The 27,733-nt window shown below is 48.3% G+C and overlaps 1 long non-coding RNA gene across 1 annotated transcript in view; it reads right to left on the reverse strand.

Moving 5' to 3' along the window:
• LOC129215239 (uncharacterized) overlaps positions 1-27,733 on the reverse strand; it is a 253,283-nt gene that overhangs the window by 77,710 nt on the left and 147,840 nt on the right. The gene's annotated exons all lie outside the window — the stretch shown is intronic.

Genomic DNA, 27,733 nt, shown 5'->3' on the forward strand with positions numbered 1-27,733 from the left:
AGGAGTGGAAGAATCACAGCCCCTTTCTCATCTCAGATCATCCACTTTCCCTCTCTCCAAGTGCACATTCAGAGCCAGGAACAAAACAACCAGCGGTGGCTGCTTCACAGCGTGGCTGAGGATCATTCTGAGGCTGCTGTGTGGAATGACTCTCCTGCTTCAGAGGTGAAATGTCCCGTGGAGCCGAGGGAGAAGCAGCAATGAATAAGCGAGTGGTGCTGGAGAGGAGTGCTCAGTCCCCTGATCTCTGCTCCCACTTCTCTGCCTGCCAGCAGTGATGAGTGTCCGGGTGCAAAGCGAGGAGGCTCACAAACAAGCCATGGAAGCAAGATGGAAGGTGAAGAAGGTCCTGGAGATACCTGGCTGTCTGAAGTGGCTCTAGGATGGTGCTCTCCCTACGACACCTACAGACAGAGGTAAAAGACCTTACGCATCCATGTGTGGGTCCTAGACTCTCATTATAGGAAAACTCAAGATCAGCTTCAAACCCCAGTGCAGAAACAACCGAAATCTCCACGCTGCTCTCAACGGCTACGGAGTCTTTATTTTCTTCCCTCGGCCTGGCTCACGTCCAGCACAGAGACCGTCCCCTCGCAGCTGCACGCAGCATGTGGAGCCCTGGGGATGGGGTGTCCTGTGTGGATTTGGACACCTGAAGGGCAGGGAGCAGCCATCAGGCTCAGCGCTGACACACAGCGTGGGGCTGGCTCAGGGCGCTGTGCCCAGGAGACCGCATTGCTGTAGTCTGGCCAAGAGGTGATGAAGTCATGAATAACTTAAGCCAGGTCATTATCTGCCAGGATGAGGTAGAATCTCCTTGTGAGTTAGGGATGACAGAAAACATCATTCATGGCCATTCCCATGTGAGAGGAATCCAGAAGTACAGCAAAAAACAGGCCACCACTTGTAGATGTGACCAAGAAGCAGCTTTCTCCAGGAAAGCTGCAAACTCTCCAAAATGCTTTTTTCCCCACGTTGTGCAGACCCAGCCTCCCTGCTGCCCTGCTCGGCTCCAGCCAGCTGTCATCCATCCAGGAGCGGGTGTCTCTAGCTAGCAGCGAGCTGTGCTGCCTTCGCATCCCACTAACCCCGAGGCTGCGCTGCTGGAGCGGCTCGTGCCGTGCCCACAGGTGGGCAGGAAAGGCTGAGCCTGGGGGCTGCAACAGAGGCCCCCGGCCACGGAGGTGTACTCCTGAACACGCCTGTTACCGCAGAGAGCTGGCCCAGCCCGGCATGTTGCCCTGGCCCAGTGCCACCGCTCCCAGGTGAGGCACCACCACCCTGCCCGATCCAGAACGACGCACGAGGATGCACGCGAGCGCCTGCCACCTCCTGACAGTGGGAGAAGATCCGTCGGTGGCACTCAGGCTGCTTCAGCTCATGCTCTGGCCGGGATCCAGCTGCCGAGAGGGCTGGGATATTGGCTGCAGTCACACGAGCTTGTAGCTGGCCTTTGAATAACGTTTGAGATACCGGTTTTCAGGCATCTGTGCAATTCATTACTCTCCAAATAAACACAATATGCATCACGCCCCAGGGCAATCTGTGCACCAGTAAATCCCAATCCCTCACCTCCAGAAAGCCATAAAAACCAGTAAAATGCCAGTATCCACTACTGAGCTTGGATTGCCCTGAGATTACAGTGAGCGCTGTGCTGGCAGCAGCGTCGTGTGAACCCGGACGGGATGTGAGACCTGTCTGTGCTGGCAGCAGGGCTGCAGGAGGTGCGCGTGGTAGCCGGCAGGGCTGCTGAGCACCACGTATTTCAGGCTGGGAGAGGTGCACTCTGAAACCCAGTGCATAATTTACAGTTCTGAAAGCACACTGAAGTATGGTGTTTTCTGCTGATGTGAGATGGGCCATGCCGGTGCACGGTGCCTACCCTGCACTCCTGAACAGGGTGCACGGGGACGTGGTCTGCTTCGAGCCCGGGTAGCTGGCAGGGCTCCTCACACCGACTCAGTTGCTCTGACGTGGCAAAGAGTTTGCACCTCTGTTGTTCAAAAAGCCCTGGGAAAGCAGTTCTCGTTGCTGTGTCGGCATAACTAGAAGAGCCTCCCTTGAAGAGGGAATAACCCCCAGGCGCGAGCAGTCAGCACACGGCACGATCTCTCTGAGACTGAAAATAGGAAGGGAAAAGGTGGAAGCTGCTACAGACATCAGAGGAGCCAAAAGTCTGAGATACCACATGCAGTTGTGTAGCAAAGGGGAAAAAACCCCTGCGTAAACTTGTCTTTGATTTAGATAAAATTCCCCCTTGGGGTTCCTTGGTCGGGACCATCTCCCGGCAGAGCTTCCCCTGCACTTTCATCCCGTGGCAGGGCCAGGCCGTGCCCACCGCCGAGGGCCCGCTCCGCTCCCCGCCGTGCCGTGAGCCTCCCCTGGTGAAGCAGCAGTCACCCATAATCTGGTGCCGCCACTTCATCTGACGCAGCGAGTGGATTTAATGAATTAATTAATTTTGTTCTCAACTGGGTGCGACACGCATTCAAAAGCTAGAAAATAAACGTTTCCCTTTCCTAATTTATCATGTCCTTTTTGATTTGTCATACACACAACTGCATGCGTACGGTCTCTATATATCTTCCCCACCAACTGGGTCCTGGATTTTCCATCACTGTAGAGATAAACAACCTCCCCAGCAGAAGCCAATATTGCTGTACCGTGTGTTTCCTTCCATCCATATCCGCTCTCGCTGGCACCGTTCATTACCACATGTTGCTCAGGAGCCCAGAACTGATATTGCATCTTTCTTGTGGGTCATCAAGGCCAAAGACAACCACCTCCCTCCTCTCTCAGTACAATCTTTTTAAAATTTCCATCTGAAATGAATTTATGCCCATTTTCTCCCATGCCAATTTTATATTTAAGTGTCTGTATCCTTCTCCCTCCACAGTGCTATTCAGTGTGATATACACAGAGGGAGTGATCCTGTTCCCACTCAACTTCTGTTTTGCTAAGCTTAATAAGCCAAGAGTCTCCACTGCAAAACATGCTTCTCACTCCTCTGGCCAGCCTTTTTTTCTGCTGTTCCAGTTTTTGGATAGATGCCACAAAAATAGTGACCACGTTGTGAAAACCTTTAATGAACTACTCTTAAGTGACTGCAGCACAACCAAGCCTCTTTTACAGGAATGTGTGCGAGACTGTAACTATACCCAAAACTTGGATATAATTGGGGAGGGTGGTGTTTTCTTCTGGTATTCTCCTGAGGCTCGGGGACCACTTGGGCCAGATCTGAGATCTCAGCTGCACACCTCCTTGCTTCTCCTTCTCTTTGTTTGCTCCCTCCACATTAGGGAGTCTTCATTCCCTTTCCCAGTGACTCGGTGACTTCATTGTCCTGAATCCTTCAGGAGACATTAAATGTCTTCTACCTGCTCAGTGGTGTATGTGCATGGTTGGGCTGGAGACTGTGTACATCTCATGAGTCTCCCATGCCCCGTGAACCCAGGTCCCCTGTGATCTTCCAGTGCCCTTTCCTAGCAGACATGAGAGCCGAGCTCTAAATCTTGCACATTTTGAAGCAAATCGCTTCTTTGCCTCTTCCAACCACAGTCTTGCTATGCATGTGGATAGAGCTCTGGTGCTCTGAAGCCTGGAAGCCAATTAGCGCCATTAAGAGTGTTGCCACCATTTCAAAAATCATTTGCAATTACAGGTATTTTCTGGCATGATATCTTTAGAAAGTAGAGCAGCAGTTAAATGGTTAAGCATAAGAAATCATCTGCTTGCACAGCTGACAGAGCTTCCCAGGAAGACCGCAGAGTTTCAGCCCGAGAATTAGCATTCGCAATCCCTCTCGTAATGAGAGGCCACAGGCAGTCTGGCGGAACAATCTCTCACTAAACTGTCCCAAACACAAAGCTGCTCTGGAAAGCAAGAAGCTCTTTAGGAAGAAGTAATTGTTAAGATTTGCAAAATCCATTTTTTTTCCTTTGGCTCTGCAAATCCATTTTAGAATTTGTAAATTTGTTCTAGGATTAGATTAATAGGTTTCATGATTTATAAACCTTGTCTTCTCTCTCACCCTCCCCTTGACTTTAAGAAGCTATTGCAGACTTCAGCTCAGTCCACGTTTTAGAAAAAATTTCTCAGTCACAACTACAGAGATGTCCTGGCAGGGACATCCCAGCACCAAACGCTCCTTAGAAACAGACGCTTGATGGTGAGATATATTAGCCCCAGATCGGTGCCTCCTAGGAAGCACCATCCAGACCAAAAGCGTGTGCCATCTCCAGCAAATGAAACCCAGCAAAAGAAGTCGAGGCTGTGCTTTGAATCACCTGAAAACAGAGCACCACCACCACTGGGCCAGACTAGCTGTCTCCAAAGTTGGCTGCCTGGGAAAAACAGCAGAAAAGCATGATCATGTTATGGTATTATCCAGAATATCTCACGAATTCCAACAGTTTGCTGCTCTGGGACTTCCCAAGCCAGTGATAGTGAGTTTTTATTCGTTAGCCCTTAAGGGATTTGTCCTCTGTGTCCATGGCCCAGCTGTGCCCTGAGACAGGTCCTCTCGTCTTGGCTACAGAGGGCCCCAGAATGACTGGCCTCCTCCTATGCACACACCCGTGCTTAGTGCCGACACGTCAGCTGCCTGAGCATCCCTCACTGCCTAGGCATCCCTCACCGCCCTCAGATATCCCAGCGGGACCAAACAAGACGTCAAGACATGAGATCCACAGCAAATCTTAACTCGATCCGGGACCTGTACCTAGCAGGCCTGCTAAAGCAAATAATTTATCAGACTCCAATAAAAGGTCCCACTGAGTAGCCCCAAAAACACTGTCTCAGCTCCACTTTGCTCAGTATCCACATCATTCCCAGCTTGGGCTGATATATTCTTAATTAGCATCTTAATGTGAGGAGCATATGCAATGAAGCATGAAAAGAAAATCCCCATCATTTAAATTCATTAACAGTCATCGAAAGTCTTCAATGCAGAGGTGGAATTATCTCTGAACTCCTTCTGAGAGACCAGCTGTGCTCACTAAACTGTGGTGGATGTCGCTGCACTGGTTTATTTTATTTACCTGCCTCCAGGAGGTTTTCCCCCCTACATTATTACAGACTGCACCCACCAGATCGCCTGGGTGTCTGCACCGGGGTGTACGTACAAGGATAACCACAGCCACCACTCCGAGTCCAGCTACAGACGCACCATTCACAGGTTGGTCATGGAAACCCTGCCAGCGCATCCCCGCTGAGGATGTTTACCGGTCATGTTTACCACACGGCTTACTCTGTCTCCAGTATTTGCTCTTCTTATTCTTGCAACAGGGAATACCTCCAGCAGCTACAGTGTTTAATCTCTCCCCCCCGCAGTTGTCACGGTTGTAAGGCAATAGATGCAGACGGCGTGAGAATGCACAGCCTGGCCCACGTCCCAGCGGTGCTCTGACTTCGGGCTGGCAGGAGGCTGTGAGAGCGAGAGCAGGATGCGGCTGCCCAGATGTGCCTGTGCCCAGATGTGCCTGGGTGCGCAGAGCTGGGTTCACACCCTGTGCTCCAGCACTGTGGGATGCGGTTGGCTACACAGAGCAAGGGCTGGAGCACACCCAAGAGACACCATAGGGCTGCCCTGCTGTGGGTAAAGAGCCATGCCAACCCATTCCCAGTATATAAGGTGAGACTGAGTTTGTCTGGCTGTGTGAAATCCACTGCATTAATAAGGCAGGACTTCTCCATCTACTGTAATCAGAAAGCACTCATTTTTCAACCCCATTATCCCAGCCTTCTGTCCTTTACCATTTGCCATCATCCCAACAACGGCTGGTGATGCTCGATTGACCGGGCTCACAGATACCCCGCACGGAGACTCCCCGAACCCCCGCTCAGAGAACCGACCCCTGAAACTGAAGACACAGGTCTCATAGCTCATCAGAGGAGACACTGGCTGGGCTCAATCTTCCCACGTAGGGTCCTCCTGACTTAGGTGAGGAGCCAGTCAGATGTAAGATGGGAGTAGAAGAGAGGAAAAGCTTGTGCCAGCAAGACTTGTACTACTGAGCATCCCTTGCCTTCCTCTGTGGTTTGTCTGTCCTGGGTGTTTTGCTGGAGGCAAATTACTAGAACCAGAGAGGCAAAGAAATCAGAATAAGCTGCTCCAGAGCAATTATAGTGAAGGTCTCATTTACCGAGAAAACCTGATTTAATGCAAAATGGGCTTATAACCTGATGTGAACTAGACTGTTTTAGAGTATTGGAAGCTTCTTGAATTTCTTTCACTCAATTAGAGATCAGTTTTATAAGCCAAACCCAAATTTTCTATTAAAAAAGAATAAAGCATCCTCACAGAAGTTTGAGTGAGTACAAATAAACAGGATCCAGATCCTATTTGCATTCAGTCTGCGCCACTTTCCAAGTTCCTGAAGTAGAACTATCTGTGGAAGGAGACAGCAACCAACCCGATAAATCCAGAAAGCCCATGGAAATGTCAAATTGTCCACAAGTATATATTCTTGGAGGTCAGTCTTCATATGCGGGTTACAATCATATCATCTTTCTAGTGACAGAGCTGCAGGAGGAATGACAGGAGTGTTTGAAGAATGCAGTGATCTGAGATTCTTTCAGCCATCTTTAATAAATGATAGAAAGGGCTTTCTTTCCTCTGTGCCAGAAGATTTTCGCATTGGGTTTCAAAAAGATCTTTTATTCCCAGAACAGGAAAATAAAACCATTTCCATTCAAAACACTGCTCTAAGATTACATTTGCCTCAACTTAATTTTTAAAATACTTTCAAAAGTGAGGAAAATGAGTGTAAAACAAAAGAAACAGAAATGTGTTTTATTTTGGATTATACAGACTCTTCCATTTCATCTCAAAGGCTTTGTGAAGGTGGAGAGGGCTCGCGTGCATGGCAAGAAAAAAGCTTAAAAACTTTCTATTTTGGGCCACTCTGAAAAAGAAATCTCATTTTGCATTTTTTCTGGTTAGGCAGTAAAATGAAAAAGCAATTATTCATGCAGTTCTCATTAACCATCCATTTACAAGTTGTTTATAAGTGATTAGTCAATCTTAGACGCATGTCCTAGACAGGAGCAGCATGTGTTTATTAAAACCATCAGTGGAAGGTGTTGAAGGCAGTTATAAGCTGTGGCTGAAAAGAATCAGCTAAACCCTTCAGCTATTGATTAGTGATTTAGCCAGCCCGCATTCATTACAGTATCTCTTCGTGGTGTACTAATGAGCACTTAGGAATAGACCTGTAATCCAAAGCTGAGTTCTTAAATGGCAAACTCGGGTCCAGCTCTGAACTACTGATAAATTTTACCTTGACCTTGCCTGGATCCCACGCCAGGGTTTGCTCCTGGAGATCAGGCAATTTTTCTCTAGGCCTCCTTGGACAAAGCTGTAGAGTATTTTTCATCCAGGACCATATCCAATTGACCTCCCGTGGATGGAGCCATCATGCTATTTTCCCATTGAGGTGACTTTGGTAAAATTACCTGGCAGCCCTCAGTACTGATTGCATGGCCCTGACCTGAGAGCGAGTGTATGAAAGGACCAGATTCAGATTCTGCTCAATAAAAACGGGAGGATTTACTCCAGCAAATAATTCAGCCCAGTAATTGTATTTTCTCTCCTACTCTCTTGCCCTCCTTCTTTTTTCTTTCCTAATAAAATAACTAAATGACAAGGACTGAATTCTGCAGTAGGAAATCTTTCAACCTAGGCCTCCTCCCAGGATAATCTATTATCTTCACAAATTACTGCAGACATATCTTTATTGTTTAAAACCTTTTATCCAAATAAATGCATAAACCTTTAGCAAGGGAAAGAGGGTGGGGGAGTTGAAGGGAACCAGCATTTTAAATTAAAACCTTCTTCCCTCATTGACTATTGTATGCTAAAAAAATGAAAATAAGATTTTTTTAAAAAAATAAACTACTGAAAGAAGAGGAAAGGAATGAGCCCAGGGGAACAGAAATTGGTGATCTGCAATGGATTCCATTAAAGTCTTCCCCCTTTAAATATTACAAGTGTATGTTCTCTGCAGCCTGATAAATATCTCGCTGTGTTGAGATTGAAAATTGATAAGCCATGCAACATCAATCTCTTTCAGATTCGCAGCCTCTCTGCAAACTCATCACTTTGGGACGGGCACCAGTTTAATTAGCTGTTGGGGCAATGCCATGTCGGGCAGCTACCTAACAGCCTGAAAGCATTTCCAGCGTTCTGCTACATTAGGCCCCTTTGGGCAGATATTTCACATACACCCAAACACAAACAGGAATGCGAGAGGCCAAATGAGCGAGCAGCCTCCTCTGCCTTCCCCGCCTGACGCACTTTATTATCCTCGTTTCAGTATTAACTCGCTGGTGGTGGGTGAGATGCGGCTGGGAGACGGCAAGGGCAGGAGGATGCTCAGAGAGGATGTTTAGGAAGAGGAAGGGCAGGGGGATGGGGGATTTGTCTCAGTCTGAGGGCAGGCATCTGGTTTCTGGCGGCACAAGCAGAATCGTGCCGCATGGTGATTTTTTTGCAACACTCACCCACTGCTTTCTACCCCTGAGGGCACAGTGAGGAGCATGGTGGCTGCCATCCTATCCGACCACCCCATCACCCCAGCTCAGACAAGCACAATTTATAGGTGAAGTTCAGACTAGGACACAGGCTTCAAGATTTTGCTCTCGCATCGTGAGTCAAATCTTAATGCCCCGCTATCACCCCAGACCCCTCGTTGTACCCAGCTCAGGATCAGGGCGCCAAGTGGGTGAGGGTTTGTCAGTGTGGGGAGATATCTTGGCTCAGCACAGATCTGATGGCCCCTTTCTGGGGACCTGGCTAAAGGGACCTCTTCAAAGCCATCCAGCAGGAACTGAACTCCACATGTCCCCTTGGGGACTGTCCTGGGGGAGTTCACTGAAAAGCAACCTAGTCTGAGGGCTGGTGGCAAATCACCACCAAGTCCTTGGCTTGACTGATGGAGCCTTGCATCACCTCTTTGGAGCACACTGAGGACCAACTCTGCCCAATTTGGGCATCCCAGCTATTGCTAGGGCAACTCAGGGCTCCCTCGGGCTTGCCGGGAATCACACCCAATTTCTCTTCTTATTCTTCCTCCTCCTTCTCCTCCTCTCCCAGACTCAGACAGGGCCTCTGCCACAGCGTTGCTCTGTTCTTTCCCTGTTAAACCACGACACATGGCAAGCCAGGGGAACGGGGCCATCACTATTTCACCCAGCGTTAGGGAGGCGAGCACGGCTCTTGAGCGGGAAGAAATGACTTGGAGCCGTACACAATGAAGATGTTGCCCGGGAGAGCAACTCCTCTTGTCGGGCCCCGGCGACTCTTTATCAGGGAAGCCTCGTTCACTCTGACAAAGCACAGCTAATGTTCTGTTTATTACCTTCGCTGCTGCATTTGGACTGTCAGGAGATGAAGAAATATCCCCAGAATTAACAGCAACATAACAGAGGGAGAAGAGCCAGGGGAGAGGTTAAGGCAAGTGCTGTTATCTAAGAAATAGGCTCATAAACCCTCTTCACTGAAAACGGCTTGTGCTTAGATGGCAGCACCCCTCCTGGTACCTGAGAGAGGAACTGTGGCTTCTCCTCCCTGCTGCAGCACCTGAACACGTAGCAGGTACCAGGGGAGAACCAGGCTTTTTCCCCGATCGCCTTTACCTTCCTAGATGCTAATGCTCAGACCATGAAAATATGTCTAGTCCTATGAAGAGTGTTCCTAGAGAAAGTTAACACTAAGTCCCTGAAGGCTGGAGTAGTCTTTGTGTATGTACAGTGCTTCACGTGACAAGCCATGCTCCAGGTCAGTGCTTTCAGGTGGCCCAGTCACAGGGAGAAGAAATCCATTAGCACCCAGCACCAGATTGTAAACTCTCAGCAAGTGAGATTAAAGACTGAGGTAATTTGTGGGCTGGACAGGAGAGAGCCCATCAGACTAAAGGCTGAATCTCTGAGCTGAGGGAGGTGTCATCAAATCCAGAGGGCACCTAAATGCAGGGGACACACTGGAGGAAAGCAGGAAAGGCCAAAATGAAGACACAGGATGAAGAAAGATGATACTGGAAAAACCTTCATTTTTGCTGACTGAGGCATGACATGCCCTCCAGAGAGGGGACTGTCTGGTTGGGAGTGGCAGGAACATAGAGAGAGGGCAGGATAAGCTCAGTCAAGTATGCAAGATCTTAAATAAAATAAACCCAGTGTTGCTCATACATCTGGAGCTATCAAGTCTGCAAGCTTTGGATGAAGAGCTTTCCAGTAGGCAGCCAGGCATCTCCAGCCTGACCGCTACACACCCATGCTACATGGAGAAAGCTCCGTGTCTCTCAGTGGCTCTCAGAGCCATCCAGCCTCCCTTTGCCGGGATCCTGTGGAGCCGGTGCTGCCTTGGCCTTTCACAGCTGGGAGGAAAGCCACGAAGCCTTCACAGTCTCTCCTTGCAGTTCATGACCCTGTGATGCTGTGAGAGGGCTATGAGCCCTGCTGTGCAATCACAGTGCTGTTAGTGTGAAGTACTGCGCTCAGTCCTTCCCGGGGTCCCTGCGGCACCACGAATGCAAGTCCAGGCTATAAAAAGCACCGGGGCTTAGTGTATTATTGCTTCCAAAGGGACCTGAATATCAACAGGAATGAAACAGACTGGAAGGGAGCTGCAGGGTGTCTCTCCACATCTTTACATACAACAAACAGTGGAAAGTCATCTGCAGTGCTGAGCTGATTGGGCTGTCATTTGCATTTGGCACCAGAATGAATCTCCTGTTCAACAACTCCCAACCAAGAGCTTCTCACCTGCACAGGTATTTTCTAGCTCGTGCTTTTGTTTTATCTACAAAACCAAGAGACGCAACCATGGACACAGAATTGCTCCACGCAAACTCTGCTGAGCGGACCGGGAGAGGAGGAAGCAGGCAACATATCCTCAGCTGAAACACATGCTCTTTGATCAACCATAGTTGATGACCACAGTTCATCCCAGCCCACCCTGCATCCCCCCAAGTCTCCTGGCAATGTGCCCCAGCACAGGCCAGAAGTTACACGTGTCCATCCCCAAAGGGTACACTGCTTCCAAACTGCCTCTCATTTACCGCTTTTCACCAAAACCTGTGCGAAGCAAAGCACTCGCCACCCCCCCAGTGCAGCTCCCACAGTGAATCAGCTCAGGGCCGTGCTGTGCTAATCCTCTGCAAATATGCAGGTTTTCGATTTGCTTTTAAAGCAGCTCCCAGGAAGGAGCTGTTGGATGAGAATACTCAGTGTGGGGAAAGTGAAACCTTTCTCCTAGCCAGGGCATTCACACGAGCCCTGCAGCAGAGTGGCCCTGGTGCTGTGTCCACATCCACGTGGGTCCCCTGCAAAGAGCTACGGATTAAACTGCTCACTTGCCTCCTTCCACCAAGGGGAATTCGGCCTCATGGTGGGGGCAGAGCAGGAGAACCACTTCCAGATTTTTCAGTATCAATCCACGATGGCACAGGCTGATCTGAAGATGGGAGGACAGCTTCAGGCATGCCCCACTTGGAAGACAGCAGACCATTCCCAGCACACCTCCCTGGCAGCCTATCTCAGCACCTGCCCTTCTCACCCTCCCCAAGAACTGTAGATGACAACCCCAGCCATGGTCCCAGACCATGCCCACCTCAGCACTCCCTGACCAGTGAGCCCTTTTCCTTTTGCACCTCCGCCACAGAGCCTGCGACGGGGTTGGAATGCGGCAGCACAAGCAGCGTCTGCTGGTACCCACAGCGGGATGGCCTTTCCAAGATTTTCATGCCCACACATAAGCAATTTCAATCTCACTTGTAGGCTGTCACGTTGGAGAGCTGCAGCCTGCTCCCCAGGCCCCTCTGTGCCAGCTGCAGTCTGGTGGAATAGAAATGACCGATTAAGCTCGTGGCATGTGGCTTGGCGAGGCTGGAGGGAAAAGCACATCCTGGAGAGGAGGGGAGAGGTGGTGCTACCCAGAAAGAAAGACAATAACATGGAAAGGTAAAATCTCCTGTTTCCCAGCTATCCAGCAGATTTCCAAGAGTGCTAAAATACCGTTGCAGATACAGTGCTCCTTTGGTCAGGGCAATCTTAGGAAGGTGCATCTCCAGAGTAAAACACCTCTGACAGCTACTCTCATTCAGCCCCCACTCCACAGGCTGCCCTTCAGACAGAGGTGCGTTGGATGGGACTGCACAGTTACACGGGTCCTTGCACGTGGCCAGCCTATGTCTACACTCTTGCTCGGAGCACGCAAGGGGGACACGCCAGAAGAAGCAGGTTTATGCATGGATGGTGCTTTGAAAATCCCCTCCATACAGTAGAAGCCTAGAAGAACAGGCAGTGTCTGCCTCTGCAATGCCAAGTCAGGCTCTCCAGCGGGCCACCCGTGTCCCAGACACACAGCTTTGCTCCCTCCAAGGACTGGCCTTGCTCTCCCTTCTCCAGACTCTGCATCTTACTGCCCCACGGGCAGCCAGCCACATGCAGGAGGCCCGTGCTCAGAGCTGTCATTACGTGAAGGGGCTCACTCATCCCTTCTCCAAAGGCCATGCAGATGCTTTCTGGAACTCAAGGGCTTCTTCTAGCTCCAAGCAGCCCCATAGCTTGTATTAGTATAGCAGTGATAGCCACCTCCCTGTAATGCTCCCAACCCTGGGATCTTAACTGGGGTCCTCACACATGCAGTTCTCATTGTCCCAACGATGGGGAGACTGAAGCAGCTCTACCATGTTAAAAGCAGGCAGCTGAATCCTTTAACACTTTGGAGCTCCTGATCCCTCTGGCTAATTGCATAGAATAGGTGAAGGCCTACAAGGAAATAGGGAAACTCTAGGAACACAAGGGTTACTGTGTGGTGAGGTGACTGGTGTGTCCTCTACTCTTCACTTTAATGGCTATTGCTTCGCACTAACATTGCTGCTGGCTGAGAACCAGCCACAGCATCTGCTCTGCTGTGTCCCCTGTGGAGGTGGAGGACCCCAGCCTGGGGCCAAGAGCTGGGGCCAACCCACCAAAATCCAGTGGGACACGAGAGGATGAGCCTGCCCACCACAGCAGAATCTCATTTGGAAGATGGTCCGTTGGGTTGCCGCAGATGCTGTGACACCTCCAGCATCTCCTGACATTGCGTGTCCAAATGGGTTTGGTCCACGTGGAAGGATGCGGCCAGGAATGGCTCCCGGGTTGGTGCCGGGATGAAACATTCTCCAAATGCCACCTCGCTGGGAGGGTGAGCTGCGCTGTCAGAACAATGCAATTAGCCACTTAATTCTTAATGTTAATTAACTTTCGCTTGCTCTAGCACCTTTGTCAAGGTATCGCCCTCCTCTCTGGGGTGCTCTTGGGAAAGCAATTATATGCTAGTTACTTTGCAATTAATTACAGCTTTAAGAAGGCCGTGGGAGGGCACCTCTTCCTGTTTGATCTTGTAAATGCTTCATTAAAGGCCCAACAAGGAATAGAATATTTTTGTAGTTTTGCTCACCTGGCAACCCTGTCCTTCTGCCTTTTGAAGAGGCGGTGGTGGTAAGTATTTATACTTTGTTTTAGAAAAGAAGAAAGAGAGACCAAACCCAATGGAGATCATTTGATATGGACATCGTACAACACCATCGTTGCTTTCCCCTGACTACGCAGGCTGCTAAAATTAACACTGATAGTCTCTAGTATTAACAGGGAAGGATGGGTGACACCTTCCTAATGAAAGAGCTTTTCAGTAGAAAGGCTGCAGATGAAACCAAACTTTTCAGTGTCTGCAAACCTGGGAAATGTTGACTTGTGGTCCAAAACCTGGAGAACATTTTGACCGAGATGTCTGAGGTCAAACACTGACCACATACAGTCACACGAGAAAAGCCTTTAAGCCAAGAAATGGAAACTTGAGGTTTTACCACTGATAAGCAGTTAATGAAAGATGCTGCGGTTTTAATTTTTTTTTTTTAATTAAGCCATTGGAAAAAATAATCCTGTTAGAATTTTCTCAGAGAAAGTGCCATTTTTAAAGCCTGTTCTACTGAAGAGATGCAGTTTAACTATACAATAGCTCCTTTGTTTCTGCATTCTCACCCAGTTTCACAGTGAATTGAGCAACCGCCGCCAAAGAATGTCTTAAATGAATAATTGACACGGCTGTGTTTTCTGCAGCAAGGAGCAGAATCCGACCTCTCCTATATGGCGTGCCCTCTGAGCAAATCACCATGATGAAAGACAGCCGTGGTGGATGGGAAGAGGAGCCGCTGGGTGCAGAATTCCCTGGTTTGAAGCAATATCTCCATGGGCTGGTGACCCTTGCATAGAGCGATCTGCTGGCAGGGTGTCCTGGTGTCATCATGTCCTTGAATCCAACTGTGCTGCATCAGTCGAAGAGTGGGCCAATTTGGCCAACAACCTGGGCCCCCTTGCCAAGACGGCCTTCCTCCCATCCTCACTAACCCTTGTGCGACCGCCTTCTCCCCCTCCTTCACCCGAGCGCTGGTGCAGGGAATATTTGCGCCATACGGTGGGTTTCTGCTCTCCAGCTGGCTCACTCACTCAGAGGAGCTCTGCCTTTCCACGAGCACGCTCTCGGGGAGGGGGGGACACAGCAGCTCAGATAAACTTCTTGCTTGGATTATTTTGGACGCTGCTGGCAGCTGGAGTGTGTCGGAGGTGCTACGAAGCCTGGCAATGAAATGAGGGAGGGAAAGAGGAAAGAACAGATGAGAGGAAGAAAAGAGTCTATTTACTTGGGGCTGCCTTTGCTGTTTCTGTATCTCTTAGCTTATCTACCGGATGCTGAGAAATTTAGCCTTTGTTATGCTAATATTGCTCTTGTCAGCACAAATGGCATGGCCCGGGTGCCTTCTCACTTGAGTGGAAGCACCAAGTCAGCAGAACAGACGGGGCCATCTCTACCCGCACAGCCCACAACTGCAGGCACTTTTTGTCTGGTATTGCAGCTTCCCGCTTTCTTCTTCTCCCTTTGAACCGATGCTGGGAAAAATGAAAGGAGGAGTTGAAAGAAAAGTGCACACATGCCGGGGAAGGCTCGGAGGTAGCTCGGGCGCTGCGGCATTGCCCAGTCCCTACGGGCAGCGTTGGCTGATGTCCTGCCCTGATGGGTTGGAAGGGGAAGACGCTCACCCCATGTGTCATCTGACAGGGTGCGGGGTCTATCTGGGCTGTTAACTCCGCAGGGCTATATGAAGTTGTCGAAAGATGAAATCCCCCCACTTGCACAGAAATGCTCCACACAAACACAGCAAACCATCCACACCAACCCACAGCAACCTGGCTGGAAATGGATGTGTTGGTGCAGCTCTGCCCACCACCCTCCTGCCCCGTGACAGTGAGATATTTCTGGCTGCTCCCCCAAAGCCCGGCAGCATTTACTTTCTGGGGAAGCTAGACGGATCTCATCGGGGGGACATAACTCCATTAGATTAGGGAGAGTTTGCAAGCATGGAGGCCTTCACCAGAAGAAGGACAGGGGTTAGAACAGGGCTCAGGGAGTCTATGGGAAGGATGATCTGAGATGCGGTCTGCTTTCAAACTTTATCAGCGGCCTTGTTAATTTGCCCAGCTTCTCCCCTCTGCCATGATGGCATGGACCCATTCAGAGCTAGCTGCCGACTGCAAGAGACAGCTCTAATGTTGGGTTGGATAATTCATCCCGATAGCAAGCACACACCACGAACTAGCCCAGCAGTCTGGTAATGCAGACAGTGCCGAGAGGGCCACGAACACCTCCTTGGCCCACTGCCCCATCCCAGTGCTCCTTCCCCGTCAGGGCTGTCTGCACCGGGGAATCCTGCACAACCGACGCCCGTGCGGCAAGGATAAATGGGAGCTGTCAGTCACCAGGGCTATCAATCTGCCAAGCCACATCAAATCTACCATAAAAGACGTTTAAAAAGAAAATTGACATTTTGCTTTATAGCGCTGCAATTTAACGAATGGCGAATGAGGGCTGGAGGACCTGTGCTTCCTCGCACAGCTGCTCAGCAGGGCTGTGTGGGATTTGTCCTGTTCCCTGTCCCAAGCAACGTCCCCTGGCTTGGGAGACTGGTGTCCACCAGGACTCTGAGGAAGAAGGTTATGCTTTGGGCACAAAGGTCATCCCCAGCAGAGGCTCAAGCAGCAGCTCAAGGCTTTGCAGCAGCATAATGCAGACCTGAACCCACCACTCTGCTGAAGAACAGCAACTCTCGGTCTGTCCCACTAACCAAAACCCGTGCCTTGCCCTGGGGCCAGGCACGTCACATCCTACAGTAACTCACTTGGTGAGCAGTAACGCTGGCAGAGGTGATTTTCCCACTGTCTGGCCCCAGCGAGGTGGAGATGCTGACTGAGCCTTTTCCACCACTTAGGGCAATCAAATGTCTTGCTCCCAAGTGGGTTCTTCAGTGTCTAATAAAGGTTGAGCACGCCTGCAGCCTCTTCCTCAGCAGCAGTACTAACACAGACACTTGCTTTCTCCTCCACCTACTTCCATGAATTGTGCAGATCCTGAAAGTGTTGGTGACCTGCCGAGGTGTTCAGCACTGTGCGGGAGGGGACTGCAGGCGAATAGATGCTCCTTAGAAAAACAGGAAGCTTTTCCCTTCCTCCTCTCTTGACTCCATCCTCCTCACCCTGACCAAGGACAGCCCATGTTCTTGGACTGACCCTGATACGTTGCACCATTTTTATGGAGGGGGAGTCCCTAAGTGGCATGTTCCCATAAATAATAATAAGCCATAAAATCTGGGATTTATGGAGTGCCTTTCACTGAGATGCTGCTGTGTACTTTACAACCACTGATGAATGAAGCCATGTGGTGTCCTGCAAAATACAGCAGTCTCTGCCTGTTATGGAGGAAACTGAGGCATGGAGGAAGCAACAGTTCCATGAAGGATGCACAGCTGGCCAGGAAAGGGACTGGCAGGAGGACCCACATCCTCCTCTGAGCTCCTGTATTGAGCTGCCAGCTGGGGTTAAACCACGACAAACCTCAACTGCCATCAGCAACATGGGGGCCCGGTGGTGTACGATGCCCTCGAGAAGCCCCCCTCCCTGGCACACACTGCTGCCCTACCGCAGACATTTACTCCAGGAGATCCTTCCACATCTTATTTCAAGCCTTAGCTTTTATTCCTAGGCCTCAGCTCTTAATTTCTCTCTCCTTTGCCTATTAATTAATTCTACAAAGCACTTTGGGATACATTTATTATGAATGACACAGTAGCAAATAATCTCTCCAGTTTTATTACTGTGTGACTACAGCAGATCGCCTGCTGATTGATGGCTACTTATCTGAGCAGGAGAGTGACCAGCAGCCAACGTGCATTAACCCCTCGCTTACGAGGATGTAGGTCATGTCAAGGAGTCACAGCAGTTTAATGGAAATCTGGGCACCGTCCAAGAGGACCGGAACGGTGTGTTCTCAGCAATTTGCCTCTTTTCAGGACCTGATGTATCCTGGGAATGGGGCTCATAGACTTGTTGCAAAGAAGATCACTGGGCGTGCAGGGCGCTGCCTCCTTAACCCATTGGGCACTGGGTTTCGTGCCGCTGGTGCTGGGCACTGCACGTGCACCTTTTGGAAATGAAAAAGCTGAAAACACTGCACAGCTGAACCAGAAGGATTTCTCCTGGCTTGGTGCAGTGGATGCTGTCATGGGGGGTGAAGGTGATGTTTGCAGAAACCAAATCAAACGTGGGATGAGCAGGAGCAGGGGTTCAGGTGAAGCTCAGAACTGCAAAGTCCTACCAGGGCTGAAACCAACTTTGGTGAGCTCAGAAGCAGGAATATTGGTGTCTGGGAAACTTTAATGCTGAAAACTAGATTTTAGGTAGCTCCAGGGTTAAACCATAATTGAGAGGGGTTTATAGGCTTTAAATTTTTGACTTTGCTATCTAAAATGGAAACCAAGTGCCTCTGTCCTCCAGCAGATTTAATTCATGGTCTCCTGTAGCTCAGCTCTCCACCTATTAAATGAATAATACTTCATGGACGTGCAAATAGGGCAGATGTGCTAAAGAAGTTGAGGGGCTCAGATGCAAATTTTGCAAGCCCAGTAATTACCTCATGGGGATGAACACACCACATTCTTGCCTTGATTGTGAGAGATCAAGACGAGAAGCAAGGAAGGCCCCAAGATTCAAATAAAAAGTTCCACCAGCACAGAAAAAAATGAAGCCAAATGATCATCATCTTGATGATAAATCTAATTAGACTTGTTGCCGATAGTTTCCTTTTATTTCCTAGAGCACTTTTTCAGGCAGAAGGACAGATGTCAAGACCGGCCTCTTAAATATCATTACCAAAGCAAGCATGGATATCGGGGAGCAAAAACTGTTTATGTTCTTGCTATTTAATGGCATAAAACAATACTCTTTACAGCAACTATTAGCTGGCTAATGGCATCCCATCATTCCTCATATCAGTTAAGTGACAGATGGAGCTGACGGCATAATTAAGCCACTAAGAGTCTCATAAATTACAAAACTACCGCTGAAGCACCAACCACACCGAAGGAACCATTGCAAATATGATGTATGAGGAGCGTGAGCGAACACTCTTCATTAAGTGACTGAAAGAAAACCATTACGGGGTTTGGTCGTGCTATGAAGAAACCTTAAAGTCAGTCACACTGCGTCACTAATGATGTGACGCGTTTTGCTGCCGTTCGGCCACGCTCCCGCTCACAGCCGAGCGAGGGAGGGTGGAACTGGCCTTGTCTTGCCAGCATCCATGGTGCCTGGAACGGCTGCAAATTCAATTTCTTGAAATTGGAGGTAAGGGTACTTCAGCAGGAAAAAACTGCACCACTGGAGTGGTACCTGCAAATGGGGCTTGGGTGTAGGAGAGGGTGGCAAAAAAAGGAGTCTTTTCTCCATAATCTCCCCATCAAAGGGAGGTGGCACTTCTGTGTCTCTCACTCAGGTTTACTAAATTGCCCGGTGCTAAGGATGGGAGAGTCCAGAAACGCTTTGTGGAAGCTGGAGCAGATTTTCACCTGCCGCTTTTGTGTTTCTAGAGTCGCAGTAACTAAGGGCTCCTTTGTATTGCTAGCTGAACAGATTTTGTGGGAGTGGAGCCGTTTTTGACAGCAGTAAAATTTCTAGCTCATTACAAACCTAAGTGAAGTTGCTCTCAATCTTTTCACTTCATTCTGATATATAACGGCAAAATGAAATATTGAAGAAAATTATCTCAGATAATTCTGACAGTTTTTTGCTGTTTCTGAGATGTGAGGAATTTTGAAATAACAACTTTTCATCCCCCTTCCAGAAAAATCAAGTTTTTTACTCCTGAAATGTAATGTAGTGATAAGCAGATCCCTGATATGAAAATAAGATGTGGATCTTCTGTCTTTCCTCCTGGCTTTGCCTCCTCTCAGGACCACAATGTTCAAGTGAAGGAAACTGGGAGCAAGGGAACAGTGGGTTTTCCACTGTTGGATTTTGCTTGAGCTCCCCAGAGCACCATGCAAAAGAGCAAAGTTAAGGTCTTGGGGAAGCGGGATGCTCAAACAACGGTGCATTGGATTTTAAAAGTTCACTTAGATAATCTCTTGGATGCCACAGGCCCAGGATATGTGAACATCTCCCTCTGGTTATACAGAAAATGAACATCTTTCCAACTCCTCAGATGGCTCTACCCACCACATTGCTAGCTTCTGGGAAAAGAAAGCTTGTAAATGATAAGTTATAAACAGGCTTTTATTTTACAGTCCAACACCATGACCTGTAATGATACAGCAGATCATTTTAGCAGAATATTATCCCTTTGAATTTTAAATGAATTTAATTTACAAGACTAAAGATAGAGAAAGAGAACTATCCATGGAGATATTATTTCATCAGGGAAAAAAAAATCACACAGAGAAATCTGTAGCTCAGACAAATAGAAGCACATTAAGGCCGACAGTGAATGATGTGAATTTACCAGGGAATTATATAGAGAGGGTAAGGGAAGTGGCAGAATTTACATTTGGTGCCTGTGTTTATTGCTTACAGCTGAGCTTTATAAATAATAAACTGGGTTCTCACTGCCTGTGCTGTAAAGTTGTATTTTTCCCCTTCCTCCCCCTCTTCAGATCTTGTGGATTTTGTGATGTGCGCAAAGTACCTTGGAGAAGGAGCTCAAGGAAATGATTTGTTGGACAGCAGGAGAAAGGTGGGGGTCAGGGAAGGAGAGAATCACAGAACAGGCGGGAGAGGAAGCAAACTCAAATTTTTCCAAAGCAGCAGTTGCCACGAGGGTTGTCATATTGAGTGGTACCCCTCAGGGACCTGGCTTTCAGGAAATGTCTTTGAAAAGCATGTCCTTTCAAAGCTTCCTAGATCAGGCCTACAAAATGGCCACGTGGCCTCGGAGGCTGTGTGCTGGCTAATTGCCACATGGGACATTCCTGTCCCCTCGCTGCCCTCAAGCCCAGCTTTATCGACCCTGGCACCTCATCTGAAGAGGTGCTGAGCCAGAGGGAAACAAGGGTTGGAAACCCTCCAGTGATCTCCTGCCTTGAGCTGTGGGCAAGACCAACCACTGCAGCATTTCTGAGAGGTGGCAGTCCACTGGGAATGATGTACTCAGGGCAATTCTGCCTTGGCTGAAATCACCCCTGCCTTGGGCAGTGCTTTCCAGCATCCCAAAAGCACCTTGTAAATGAGATCAGTGAATTTGTCATCAAGATAGGAACGCCGAGGCTGAGGCATGGAGGGACAGAGTGGCACGACAACTGCCCAGACACACAACCCAGCCTGCTCCATGTGCCAGACCAAAGCGTGCCCTGGGGATGCAGCTAGGAGGACGGCACTTACCAGGGCCCTAATTCTGCTCTTTCATCTCTCCCCCTCATCCCTACGGCCTCTGCTTTGTGCCCCTGGCCATCGCAGTGCACTGCAACACCGAGCCCTCCGCACAGCTCCCGCAGCTGCTAATGGCAAGTTATTTTCCTTCTTCCCTGTGGCAAGAAAGAAAAAGGAAATTTGATACCAATTTATTTCCAGTTATTGTTTGCTCCTCCAACAGTGGCTCATTTGGAAAGTTTAATCACCAGGTTCTGCTCGTTCTGCTTTCTCACAGAGCATCTTTTGTGCTGCAAGACACACTGCGCATTGTTTTCTTTCCCTGACACAGTTTTCATGGAGTGAGCTTTAAAAATCATTTTCCTTGGCCACTTTTCTTCTTGAATGTTTAAAGCACCTTTTCTTTGTGAATCCCTTGCTCTCCTCCCTCACAAGTCTGCTTTTTGTGATCTGCTTTGACCCTGCATGGTCCAGTCTAAAATTCAATTAAATCAGTTGACAGATCTTTTAGTGGAAGCAGGTTTTGGGTCAAACCCCCAGAGAAGCCAAAACCTGAGATCAGCTCAAACCACAGCATGCGGATATAAGCAGGCTGAGACTGCTTAGTCCATCAGACTGCTGACTACACTGTCCTGCCTACACTAAATTCCTTCCAACCCAGAATGGGTTTGACAAAATAAAAGAAATAAGGCAAAATAAGAAACCACTGTGCTTTGGTACGTAATAACGATTGCCACAGAGAGAAACTACTCCAAAACTAGCAAGGACAACTCTTGCTTGTGTTGCTACAGGTGATTCGTGCAGGTACAGTGAAGTCTGGCATACCCAAAACACGTCCCAGCAAGATGTGTCCATGTGCAGCAGATCTTGTGATTCCTGGAAGTACCAGGTTCTTTGCATGAGTGGTATGTCACGTGAGGACACATTTCTCTTGGGGAAGTCCCAGAGAAGACAGCCCTGCCTTGGGCTCCCACTGTCGCTGGCTGCAGTAGGTTTACAGGACTGTCCATCTGTAATCCTTCTGGATTCCAGTGGCTGGACTTGGCACACAGTCTACACATGTGTACGTGTGTGTAACAATCTATTCAGTGTGTACCCAATTATGTCTTCTGTACATTGGCAATACTCCTAAGGTCTCGGAGATCATTTAATTAATATCACTGTACCATTTCATCTACATACATTTCAACGGCTCCAACTATGAAAATACCATTCTCTTTTTCACTGAGATGGGAACAAAGGTGCCCGTGCAAGAACTCTTTTTTAAAAGGCTTCCTTTTAATTTATCTTTTTTTTTTTTCTTCAGCAGTGTTGAGAGGATGCAATGGGGTTCATTTCAGGTAAGAAATAGGAGGAGCTGTTGAGGATGAAGCTGTGCAAAGACCAGGCGTGTGAGCAAACTGGTACAGCTCAGCAGGGTGTCTCGTCTCCCAGCTGAAGGCTAAAAGAGAGGTGGATGCTGTGCTGTCAGAGGAGCACTCACCAACGGGAGGAGTGTGTGCAAAGCCCCTGTCTGGGTAATAACACTTGGGGTCAAGGGCCTGTGATTTTTTTGACCCCACAGGAGCTGGGTGACATTAGCATATAGGCTGGACTAAAAAAATATCAGATATTCAGTTGAAAGAGCCAAAGCAGAAAGCAATATTCCTCTCCATCCCAAGTCTGAAATACTTTAGTGTGACATTTTTCACAGAGACCATTCTAATTTCTCAGCACACAAGGCTCATTCTCTTTTCACATGGACTCCCATTATACACGACCGTACTCGAAAGGGTAAAACCCTCCCACTTTTCATTTGGGGTTGAACAAAGCATTTCCTTTAGTCCCAAATGAAATCATTGCTGATTTCTCCATCCACTAAAAATTCAAAACTACAAAAGAAAACTACCCACTCTGGCTTGGTCTGAAATGAATTAATTTCCCAGCGTGTTTGGGAACGGCAGGTGTTAGAGCCAGATTGCAATGCAGGTAGTAAATGAGCTCATCAGACTTTAGTTAGCAAAAATTCCACTCTGGACTAAAGGAATCCAGCCTTGACTCTTTCTGCAGTCACCCGCGAGCAGGGGCAACCCTGAGAACAGCAGCTATACGCAGGGACCTTGACTGCTAGCTGGAAGACTTGAACCTGGGATTTCTTGTTGCACCAGAGATCCCCAATGGCAGGAGGTACTCCCCCTTCAGGATTTTTGGAGGAGGAGACAGAGCCTGATACAGAAGAATGACAAATACCCCCAATAAGGCATGCACGCAGCGACTTCATCTCAAATCCCGGGCTCATTAATGAGAAACATAAGTGGCACCTCTTAACTGCCATGTGTCCTAAACAGCTCCGCTTCTCTTTATTATCACGTCCAGCTTTCTGCAAGAAGAGGGGAGGAATAAATAAAAGGTACAGTCCACAGATATGCCTGACTGACCTTGGTAAGTCAACACGACCTCAGCTTGTCTGTCTAATTAGTCAACTACATAATTATGGCTGACTCACGGAGAAGCTAATAAGTCCCAGGTACGTGAGGCGTCACCAGCCAGTGGAAGGCCGTTGCCACAGGATAGGAGAGGTTGCACTTGCGCTGGAGGCTGAGGGATGCAAGTGGGAGGGAAAGAGGAGGAAGAGGTAGGAGGCAGAAGGCTGAATTTTGGCTGTTTCTGCCTCAGGAACTGCTCTGTGCCATGGATCCATTTCCTTTGGGCCCAGGGACTGTCGTTTAAGGACGGATCCACCTCTCCACCCAAAAATCCATGCATCTGGGCTCCCTCTGCAGCTAAAGCAGAGGCACTTGATTGCAGTGGACATTTGCTGTAGATGGAGGGGGTGACAAAAGGTCTGGAGAAGGTGCTTCTGCCTCTCCACTGCCTATAGAGAAAGCCCAGGGGGCCACCTTGCATTTGAGATGTGGATGGTTAAAGAAAAGGTACATCCAGCTAAGCCCTTCCATATAGCAGCCTTGAGTGGGAAAATCTCTTTTAAGAATAGGTCTCTGCGTCCCACAGCCCCTTCTCTCCCCCTCTCCCCACCATATTGTGTGGGACTGGGACAAACACAGAAATCCTGCTGCAGGGAAAGGCTAAATAACTGAAATGTAGGCTGAAGCAATAAGGAGGTTTTGCCTAAACCTCTAAACATCTCTAAACAATCCTGCCCTGTGCAAGATCACTTTCCTCCCATCACAGCCAGACACAAGCCCTGGATTCAGGAAGCTCCGGCTCTACCCTCCTAAGCAGGATCTGCCATCCCATCCCGCGTGTGCAGGGAAACGCGTGTGTTTGTGGCTGCAAGGCTGTGAGCACAGTAGTGCCGCAAACCCTGCAACCTCTGCGTATTACCAGGAGACCACCAGCAATATCTGCAGCTTATGTCTTTGTTCTTTCTGGTGAAAGGCCTCCTGAATTTGCACATGATGCGATTTATTTGCCTTTTTTACAAATACACACCCCTTTCCTCCTCCCTCACTCTCTCCTTCCCTGAGATAATATTGACACCAATATCTATAAAGGAGAATATTAAAATAACCCTTTCCATTACATCCTAATTTAACTACTTCCCTGTGCTGCACGACACACCTGGCTATCTTTGTCTGTTTGTAATGTGCTCCTTCATTCCTTTCTTGAGACTCCTTCTATTCCATCAAATTCCTCCTCCTTGCACACTAAGCTGCAGATTACTTTTTCATAAGATGCAATTTCACCCAGATCTCATTACTTACTCTCTTAATGTATTTTCTGTATTTGTTTCATCTACAATTTCTCTTGTGCTCTGTTCTGCTGATAAAATAGTCAGCTGAGGTGCTGTGGAAAGCAACTTGTGGGAGCGCATTAACTAAAACTCTTCTTATTCTTCATTTGATATGCATTCTCTGTGCCTTTGGCCTGCCAGGCAGAATTAGACCCAGTATGTGTATGGTGCAGAAAGGACCCTAGAACATAGCTCTCTTGATTTATTAACATCTACCTGACAGTGGCATTTAAGCTGGCCAGGAACTGGGGGCAAGAGGAAGATGGGGAAAGAAATCCACTGAAAATGCTGGGTTTTCAAGCCAACCTTGAGATGCTGAAGTTTCAGGAAGACGCCATAATGCTCCACAAGAGATGGAGTTCACTGCAGGTACCGTCTCTCAGGATATACTACAGTCTCCCCCTGCTCCCAGTAGCCAGGAGTGGCATAGAGATGGCAATGGCAACGCCTCATTGGAGATGGGAGTATACTTGGGAGCCCCTAACCAAAAGAGGATATGAAGAGCCGGCTGCCTCCAAATTGCAGGTCTTGCCCAGCATCACGTCAGCCCACCTAGGTAGAAATTGTTCTGTTTTGCCAGAATTATAGCAGTTGTGGACTGGACGTTTTCCACTTTTCAGGTGTTCTGGGAGAAAAGTGGAAAACAACTTTTCTGGGGAGAGATGACAATGTTCAGGAAATGAGCTATTTTCTAAAAAAAAATAACCAAAAGTTTTAGATGAACCATCCTCATCAATTAGGAACTGCAGAGGAGCACTATCTGCATTCACCAGAGTTAGAGCTATGGACCACATCTGCCAAACCATCCTCATGCTGACACAACCCTCTCCCCAGGCAGCCCCACCGGGGTGAGCAGAAGCGAACAAGAGAGTAAAAAGGTAGAAAAAAAGAGGCATCTGTGACACCAGGGAAACAGATAAGATGAGGAGGTCCCTTTGAAGTCAAAGTAGGAGCCAGTGGCAGCGCAAGGGAACACACTCATCTTTACTACATGTGGGAAACCCTCAAACATCATCCTGATGGACTTGGATTATTCAAACCTTCTCGGGCTTGTATGGGAGTCACTGTCGAGCTCCTGTTCCTAGAGCATATTTAAGCCCGGCGCTGGTTTGCCCCTTCCCTTCATATTCACTGCTGGACCCACAGCTGCAGGCAGACAGCAGCAGTGCTGGGGACAATGGAGAGGACATGGCACCTCTGTCCTGAGATACTGAGCTGACAGGGGAACATTAACAGTACAGCCTGTTCTCAGAAAAGAAGTATTTGCCATAAGAGGCTTAAAGTGCAAGTTTGGGGTCTGGCCTGAACTCAAGCCAAAAAGAAAAAAAAGGAAACCCTGTAATTACAGGCAATATTTTTACTCTGCAGAAGATTAACAGGTCAGGAGAAGAATTTAAGTCTCCTTCTTTCCTGAATTCCAATTTAATAGCAAATAATCCTGCCCCTGAATGCAAAGAAAATATATTACCCTGGAGAATTCTGGTGAAGTTCAAAGGAGGTCAGACAACAAAAAGGTCAAAAATTAAACAGATGGCATTCTCTGATGGTGTATACAAAAAAAAAAAAAGTGATCTGCCTTCCTTTTCCATACCTACACTCCTTCCCCACCATTAAATACCATGCATATACCCCTTATTGCTTGTTCTGTGGCTAAAATAAGAGTTTGAAGTTGCTAACACTCCCTATCCTTCAGTGATGTTCAAGCAAGCGCACCATTTTTAATGTGTCTGGAGGGAGGAATTTATTAAAGAGGCACTGCATTAAAAATATGCAAATGTTCCCAGTAACTACACAGGCCCATGAGGAAGCCAGATGAAATGTCATCCCTCCCTTCTTCCTTCCCCATTTTTATGCACTGAGATGGTTTATGGTTCCTCCTGTTTTATACTGTAACTGGGAGCATGGCAGATATTTAATCTGTTTGGAAATAATTGCAGCAATAATGATTATTTTATTGGGTCTAACTACGTTCTAAAAAAAGGAGATGCTGCAGCAATGACACACAAAGAAAGGGAGAAGGAGAAAAGATGTTCTGAGTGTGTGTGCAAGGTTTCAGACTCCTCTATTTGCACACATGCAGGCAGGCGTGGGGGACGCCTGCGTGATGCGCGTGGACACGAGGGAGCACATGAAAGCACATCTGGTTGAGCACAGAATGGACTTACGATGTTTGTGCCCCAACATTCACAGACGCAAACATGGCTGGCTACACCTGCGTGCCCTGTGCATGGTGAATTTAGGTGCTTATGGGCATAGTACTACCAGCATAACTGGATTAACTCTTGTGTCTAACAGAGGCCCTTCAAAACAACTGGGTTGATTTGCAAGAAAGAATAGCCGTGGCACAATCTGCAGGGTGTAACAAAACACATCGCCAGAACCCTTAGCATAAAGCTGTGCTGCTCAGAGGTGTTGTTCACTGCCCTGCTATGTCAGGGGAAAGAGCACAGGGATGCAGAGATCTTGGGACCACCAGACACTGCAGATGGGCCCAGATTGAGTCTATCCCACAGCTGAGGAAGTTTGTCCTAAAAATAAACCTTCTTCTAAGGCCGGAAGTCCTGCAGAACAGGAACAACTCTCCCCTCCAGTTCAGACCATTATGGCTAAAAAGAACATCTCGACTGAATCACAAGGTTGACATTTCATCCCTTTCCAGCTCCCTCCTAAACTCACTGGGGCTACTTGGCAGGTGAAGAGCAGCTCTTCAGTCAACGGCAATGGGGCTTTGCTTCAGCTCGACAACAATGGGGCTGGGAAAGCTGCAAGTGATGCTCTTATCTGGTATTTGTTTCTAGCACTCCATCCCGATCCCCATCTCTAAAGAAGGAAGTTTTCTGCAGCAGGGACTTAGCAGCAGTTTATTGCACATCCTACACAATAGGAGCCAAGCTGCCTGTGACCTCCAAACAGAACCACATCTCTAAAATTAATCGCTCATCCTGAGCTTTTACAAAGTTCTCCCTTTCAGAATGCAACAGGACAGGCGGGGTGTGGGGAAAGGAAACACCATTAATTTTCTGTTTCTCTAGATTTCCTCTTTGAAGCTGCTGTGTTACACAGCCTCAAGGCAGCTAAAAGCCACAGTGGGATGGACTCTGTGGTCTTAATCCCAGAGAAAACGCATCTCTCAAGTTCTTTTTATATCTTCCCAACCTTCCCAAATCCCTGCCTAATACCAAGCTTCAGAGAGCTTTCTTTTTCATGTTTCGCCCGATTTCTCCATGCTCCCTGTTACCCCCCTCCCTTTCGGCTGCTGCAGCA

The sequence above is a fragment of the Grus americana genome, chromosome 19 (genome assembly GCF_028858705.1).
Source record: "Grus americana isolate bGruAme1 chromosome 19, bGruAme1.mat, whole genome shotgun sequence".
Lineage (NCBI taxonomy): Eukaryota > Metazoa > Chordata > Aves > Gruiformes > Gruidae > Grus > Grus americana.